The sequence below is a fragment of the Elephantulus edwardii genome, unplaced genomic scaffold, assembly GCF_000299155.1.
Source record: "Elephantulus edwardii isolate Elephantulus edwardi_28Jun2011 unplaced genomic scaffold, EleEdw1.0 scaffold00168, whole genome shotgun sequence".
Lineage (NCBI taxonomy): Eukaryota > Metazoa > Chordata > Mammalia > Macroscelidea > Macroscelididae > Elephantulus > Elephantulus edwardii.
In genome coordinates this window covers 5,279,581-5,287,187 of record NW_006399918.1, presented here as the reverse complement: position 1 = coordinate 5,287,187, position 7,607 = coordinate 5,279,581, and the positions used below count along the sequence as shown (strand labels likewise).

Below are 7,607 nucleotides of genomic sequence, written 5' to 3'. Positions count from 1 at the left end.
GGCTGTCATTTAGTTCTGACTCATGATGTTAAGTGTCCTTGAGTCAAACTATTCATAGCAATCCTATGAATAAGGGATTTGAACCTTGCTCTTATCTTATGCCTTCCACATCATCTCTGATAAACTTGAGCTCACTGATACAGTCATGTCAATTCATCTCTTTGAGGGTCTTTATCTTTTTTGCTTACCTTCCACCTTTACAAGCTTGTTATCTGTTCCTAGAACTGTCGCTGCCCTACTAACAACATGCCCAAAATATGTGCAACAAAGCTTTACTATCCTTGCCTCCAAGGAGCATTCTTTTTTCATTTTCTCTAAGATATATTTGTTTAGTGTTTTTTTCTTTTTTAATTTTTTTATTTTTATTTTGTATGCGTGTACCGTCAAATCAGATCTGACTGGTACAGGAGGATATTGCGCCTCCTTCTCCGGCAGAGCATCTGGTGGATTCGAACCGTTAGTGTTTTTTTCTGTATTGAGGTAGTCAGTACTCTTCTCCAACACCACAACTCAAAGGCATCAATTCGTCTTCTGTCATCCTTAGTCATTGTTCAGGTTTCAGAAGTGTAGCAAGTAAATGAAAAGACCTTAGCTTCAATCAGATGTACCTTAGCCTTTAAACTGACATCATTGCTCCTTAACACCTTGGAGAGGTCTTTGACCGAAGACTTACCCAATGCAGTATATATATGTATATATATATATATATATATATATATATATATATATATATATACTTTTTTTGGACTGCTGATGCCAAGGTAGTTAGTTGATTATGGATCTAAGCAAGATGAAATAATTAACAACTTCAATCTTTTCTTCATTTAGATGTAGAATGAAACTTGGTCTATACCATCTTCACAGTCACCGTGTTTGAGCCCATAGATGCCGCCACGGTGTCAGTGCATCTCATTGAGGATCTTCATGTTTTTCACTGACTTTCCCTTTACCCTTTACCAAGCATAATGCTCTTCTCTAGAGGCTAGAATCTCTGATAACATGTCTGAAGAACATGTTTATCATCTCTTATAAAGTGCATTCTGGCTGAACTTAGAAGATTTGTTTTTCTTCTGACATTATTGTATATTCACTATTCTTTGCTAAAACCATTAATTAAAAGGCATTGATTTCTTGGTCTTCTTTATTCATAGTTCAGCCGCCACATGCATATAAGGTGGTTAAAATGATCATGACTTGGGTCAGGAGTACCTTGGTCCTCTAAGTGACATTACTTTTTAATGTTTAAAAGAGGTCACTTGATTTCTCCTGTGTCTATAGTTGATGGCTATGGATCCAAGGAAAATGAAATCCTTGAGAGTATCCATATTTTTTTCCCATTTATAATGTTTATAGATCCATCTGTGAGAACTAGTGGGTGTTTTTGGTGAGAACTTTTATATTGTTTTGTTTATGAAGTGTGGTTTATTGTGAAAGTTCACCATTTGTGTCGTCGACAAAAGATATTTGCAATAAATAAGTTGCTGGTGTTGCAAAAATTCCGTCATATGTTCTTATCAAGTCCGTATTTTCCAGCTACTCTTTGTTTCTGACTTGAGCGTTCCAATCACCAGTAATTACTACTTCCTTTTGATTCCATGTCTGAACAGTTTGCAGAAGTTGGTAAAAATCCACACTTGCACTTTTGGCATTCGTGGTTGGGGAGTTAGAATTAATGGGAAGCCCCTAACTTGAATTTTTCCCAAGAATAAGCAGAGAAGGTAAGCTTCTAAAGTAAACAACATGGCAGTGCATCAATGAATGAATGAAAACCCAAAATATCTGTAAATGTTCATTAAAACTAATAAAATTTAATAATAATTTAAAAAAAAAAGAAGAAAAAAAGTAAACAACTTGGCCTCCCAGCTACTGCGCAGGCGCCCCTCGGACTGTTTTTCCGTTGGCTCTAGGCCCCGCCCCTTGTGCGTCCTCCGACGAGGGTTGGGAGCCGACTCGCGCGACCACTCTTCCCTCAGTCTCCTCTTCACTTCGTCGCAAACGCGGCCGGAAAGTGTGGCAGCGCCGGCGCAGGCGCAGAGAGCGGAGGCTGTGGCGGCGGCGGCTGCTAGCCAGTGTAAGATGGCGGCGGCGTTGGTGGCGGCACTGGACGGGGCGGCTGGGCCTGGAAAAGTCGGAGCAGCTGCTGGCAACAGGATGAGTGGAGACGGGAAGCAAGCAGCTGACCTTCGCTGGCTCCCCTGTTTGTAACTGCCCCAGCCAGCCACCCTCCCTTGACCTCCTTGGTCCGTGTCTCGTTCTGGCTCGGCCTGTCCCCTCCCCCCTTCCCTGCCCCATAGCCTCGCAGCCAGGGCCAGATCTCTTCCCCGAGTTCTCAGGTCTTTCCCGTCTCGTGACCCTAGTCACAGCCAGAACGCGTCTTGATGTCCATTTCCTCTGGTCAGTCCTGGGGTTTTCCCCAAAGCCAGCCCTGCAGTCCATGGGGAGGTATCGCTTCGTCGTCTGTCCGACTTAGGTGTCCCGTTTTTCCGCTTAAACTTGGGCCCCGGCTCCGCTGCGTGTCCCCTCTAGGCCGCGGCGCCCAGGTCCCCCTCCCCCATGCCGTGTCTGGGGCTCTGTACCGTGTACGGAGGCCGAGTCCGGGAAACCGGGCGTCAGTGGTCGGCTCTGGGCTTGGACCTTTTGTAATGTCATTCGCTCACTTTACCTTCCCCCAGCCCCAGACCTTTCAGGACACCGGAGAAGGATCCCATTTGCTTCCTGTTACTTAGAAAGTATCTGGTGGCCTGAATTTCCTACTCATGTGATTGTTGCTGGAGTCTGTAAACAAACCGGCAGCCGTAGCGCTAGCACGTTCTTTCCGGGGTTTCTCGTCTGTCCTGTGCTTTCTTCTTGAAAGGTTTTTCGGTTATGGCTTAGACCTGAAGAGATTAAAATTTTCCTTGTAAATGACTGACGTTTTAATGGAACCGGGACTTTACTTGCCTGGCTTCTTAATTTCAGTATCAGTGTGTGAATATTTTTGTTCAGAAAGCAGAATTAATTATTCTGGTTAGATATGAAGGTTAGAAAACACCACAACAGAAAGCTAAAATATATGCATGAATAGTTTTTTATTGCATGTCGTAGGCACCATTACAATTTAAACTTTAACTTTTCTTAGTCCTTCAGTGAATCCACAAACCTATTTTCTGAAGAGTTCAGCAGCCTGGCCTTACTTCAGTGATAAAGGAAGAAAGGTGAGGACTCGTTGAGACGTTTTTAACTCCTGGTTCAATACCCTGCCCTGATTCTCAAGTGCTGACTGACCACTGTGTTCATAAATTTCCTACCACAGTTTCCCAGAGACGGAAGGTATTGGTTTTGATTCTGTTCAGCTCTGATTACTTTTACAAGTTTAATTGGTTTTGAGCATCTTGACTTTCTGTCTAAAATTATTGCTGTGTATTTGCAAATGACTGCATTAAAGCATTGGGAGTGAATGTGGCAGTCCCCTACTTCCATACCAGTTGTTCATTTTTTGTTAATTTTCCTTCTCCTTTGCCTTTGTGTGAATTATGTTTCTTATATTGTTAGAAACTGGAAATTAGTTTTGCTGAGCTCTTTTCAGCCCATTTTTTTATGTGATGTTTCTTCTTATCCACTAAGGTCTTTGATTGTCATCCTTGTACTTTAGAGGTTAATAGTGGCATGTGAGGGATCTCTGGTGCCCTGTGGTAAGAAGCGGTGCTGCAATCCCAGAGGCACTTGTTTCGAATCTGCCAGTTGATCAATGTGAGAATGATGAACAATCTCCTATGCAATTTACTGCCTCTGAAAACCCACTGGAGGGTCAGCTCTTAGTCAATTCCATTTTGATGGCACACAAACACAACAACACTTGAATGTGAGGGAGCACTGGTGGCCTAGTGATGTTGCACTGTCAACCCAAACTCAGAGGTTAGAATCCACCAGTTGCTCCACGGCAGAAAGATCAACAATCTCTTTGCATGTGATTTATAGCTGGTGAAAATCCACTGGAGGATTAGATCAGCCATGAGTCGATTCACACTTGACAGCAAGTTATAACGGCACTTATATGTGACTAAAAAGTAGGAGGGTGATAAATAATGCTTTTAGTTACGTGTGATTCCAATTCACCTCTGAGTTCCAGCTTTTCGGGACATAAACCTGTTGCTACCAATCAGTTTAGCCGTTTTATGGTAGAGGGAAGGTTTGAATCATCAGTAGTTTGGTTAACAGCTGAGTGCTTTGACTAGAGTTAGAGCTTTTTCAGGACATAAACCAAGTCAAGTGGATTCCGGTTTGTGATGCCCTTCCATTGGGTTTCTGAGTCTGAATCTTAATGGGACCAGACTGCCTCATCTTTCTTTGAGATGGCTGCAAACACCACTGATTTTTCAATTATCAGCCCAATACATAATGTACTGTCCCGCTAAAGCTCTTTTTTTTTTTCTAGGAGTGATTGAGGGTGGATCTCTTTTTAAAAAAAATTAACAGGGGAGCTTGGTTGCCTAGAAGCTGCACTGGAGTCCCAGAGATATGCAGTTCGAATCCACCAGATGCTCTGCTGGAGAAGGAAGGACAGTTTCTCTCTGTACCAGTCAGATCCGATTTGACGATACACACACAAAATAATAAAATAAAATAAAAAAGAAATGGCTTAAGAAAAGAAACAAAACCCAACAGTCGCTGCTTTTTTTATACATAGTTTGAAGAATTCTTGGTCAGTTGAGGAATGACCCAGTGTATCTCGCAGCATGAGCCAGTGCCATAGTCAGAAATTTTGGCTTTTCTTTGACATCATTGGAAGTGCTTTAAAGTATTTTGGAAAGGTAATTTCATTGCAACTCTTAGATCCCTGGTAACAGGGTACAGTGCTCTAATTTAGGTTCATGGGATATGATAAGCTGAGTGGCTCTGGAATTGTAGACTTAGCTGATTATAACAGCTTTAAGATTTGTAGTAGGAAGAAAGTGACATCCTGATTAGAATATGCTCCTTATGTACTAGAATATAATCACTAATGGTATTGGTGATGTAAATATATACTAGTAAGATACAGAAATGTTAAAGGGAAAGGGAAATCTTCAGAGCCAGACTGACTTTATATAAAATAGTAAGATTTGTTAACCAAATAACTTATGCTAAACTATTCTCCTTAATTTTCACGTTTGTGAAAGTGGGAGAGAGAATGCCACTTACTTTTTAGGATTTCTCTGAATATGTAAGGACCTGATAAACTTGCTACATTATGTCCTGTAAAAGGTAGATAATAAAATTTTTTTTCCTCAACCACTGTCAAGTTGGTTCTGACTCATCTACCTCCTCTATTGGGTTTCTGATTCTGTAAGTCTTGTTGAGAATACCTGTCTGTCTCCTGAGGAGTGACTGGTTGATTTGAACCACTGATCTTTTGATTGGGAGCTTGACTTGTTACACACTGTGCCACCAGGGCTTCTGCATCATTGATAATAAAGCTTTACGTAAGTTGTAATTTCGGAGCTCTTCTGGCCTTGTGGCAAGACGCTGCACTGCTAACTTGATGGCATGCGGTTCAAGGCCACCAGCTGCTCCAAGGGAGAAGGATGAGCAATCTCCTCCTGTGCAGTTAACTTGCTTCTGAAAACCCGCCAGTGGGTCTGCTCTAGGTCGGTCTGACTCTGTGGTACACAGCAAAACAACAAAAAACTTAAAATTAATTTATACTTGCATGAATTTTGATTTAGATATATGCTTTGTAGTTGTCTGTTGAGAGTTGTTTTCAGAGTATGAGTCAAGTCTGTTAGGGGCGCACACTTTAAGGACAGGGAATTATGAATGTCAGTATATGTATATCTTTAAATGCATTCTATTCACTGAGTGGTGGGTATGGTTAAAAAATTGCTGCTATATCCTCAGTGCCCCACAAGCCCTAAGCGAAGCAGAGGGCAACTCAGATTCTGTGCCACTACTTTGTGTCGTTGCCTCAAAAGTGGATGGATGGTGAGAATAACCAGACTCCAATAGAACTAGGTCCAACTGAGTTGGAGTCTAGATTTGGAACTGTGGAAGAAGGGTTGTATGCCCCAGAGTTGCCATCCCTCAAACCTCTGCAAGATGTTTTCTGGGCTCCTTTTCTGTTCCTTCCCTTGCTGCACATACTTTGACAGCCTTCAAGCTGTTGGGACTTTCTCTGCACCTCGGTTTTGAGAGTAGAGGTCTTGCTCAATCTAGTGCCTCAGCTTTGAGACCCCTGGGTAGTGTAAACTTGGTGTTCAATGGTGACTAACCTCAGGATGTGGGCTGCTGCCCCAGCTAGTGTTAGGTTTGATGAGAGTACCCCAGCTAAGCCTGACCTGTAAACACCACCCCCACCACCCTCTAACTGTGGATAGAGGACAAAGCCTGCCTCAGACCCCACAGATTGCCTGGCTACAGGCTGGAGGGATCTCTGAGAAGATTGCAAACTCAGGAGGTTTCATTAGGACTGGTTTCCAGGCTGCTTTGTATTTGGGAGGTAGGGGTTGGGGAGAGGTAGATGCTTGCTGCCTCTTAAACCACCCTGTATAAAACCTGCAATACAGCTTCTTCCATGTACCTGTGCCTAAATGTCTGCAATAAAGAAGTGTTTGTAAAAAAAAAAAATTGCTGCTAATTGAAAAGGCATCCAGACATGCCCTGGAAAATAGGCCTGGAGATCGCTTTTAAAGGTCATAGTCGCAAAAATAGGAGCAGTAGACTTAAAGACAACTAAAAACAATAACAAAGCTTTTCTAAACATGAATGAACAATTTTCCTTTGTTCACTGTTTCCTACCTTTCTGTCTTCTCCGTTGCCACTCTTGGGATCACTTGCTCCTGTTGTAATTTCATCTCTTCCTGCTATTATATCAGCTGTACCAGACGGGTTTTTTTTTGTGTTTTTTTGTTTTGTTTTGGTTTTTTTTGCTGCATAGGGAATGCATTTTTCTCAAGATAGTGAACCCTGCAGTTATGCTCATCAACAGTTTACTGAAAAATTACATAATTAAATAGTCCATTTCTTTCTGGAGTGAAAGGCGTTAGAAATGCAGAGTTACGGGGTTTTTTCATCTCCACAGCTGACCTATCCCAATAATATGACAACATAGAGGAGAAGTTTCACATTGATTTGTTGGGGAGTGAGTAGTAAAGATACTTGAAAATTATAGGCTTTGATAGCATTGCAGTGAAAGCAGTGCTATCAGAATTTATTCTTTTAGGCTGGTGATCAATTTAAGGTAGATTTAACTTTGATTGCTACCAGCCAAGGGCTGACTTTTCTATTGAAAAGTAAAGACTCCTTAGGGTGGGAAAAGGTGAGGTGGGCTGAAATTGCTTTTGTATCATTTGTGATTTTAAGCCAGAAATAAGGAATTTTGTGCAGTAAGGGAAGGCAATAGGTTAGGAGAAACATAAATTTGATTAATTCTTATCTTTACACGCAGGATAAGGAATCACTTTCCCTTGTTTTCAAAGGGGTTTTTGTGGTCCAGGTAGTATAGGTTAGAATTGTACTTGAGTTAGGAATTTTATGTTTTTAAAATAAAAGCGTATCGCGATGGGAAAGTCTGCTGTTAGGGACCTCTCTAAAGTGCTCAGGAGCAACAGTGTCTCTCTGGAGACTAAGGTGCGCCTGATACAGGCCATGGT

The 7,607-nt window shown here is 41.8% G+C and overlaps 1 protein-coding gene across 2 annotated transcripts in view; it reads left to right on the top strand.

Moving 5' to 3' along the window:
• The first annotated feature begins 1,960 nt into the window (after positions 1-1,960).
• The window catches only part of DCAF8 (DDB1 and CUL4 associated factor 8), a 63,689-nt gene continuing 58,042 nt past the window's right edge, over positions 1,961-7,607 (top strand). Inside the window, exons 1-2 of one of the 2 annotated variants that reach the window (XM_006895464.1) lie at positions 1,961-2,071; positions 3,119-3,194. The gene's annotated coding sequence lies outside the window, so the exon portion shown is untranslated. Of the gene's footprint in view, positions 2,072-3,108; positions 3,195-7,607 lie in introns of those variants that run through there. The other variant, XM_006895463.1, reaches the window with a different exon arrangement.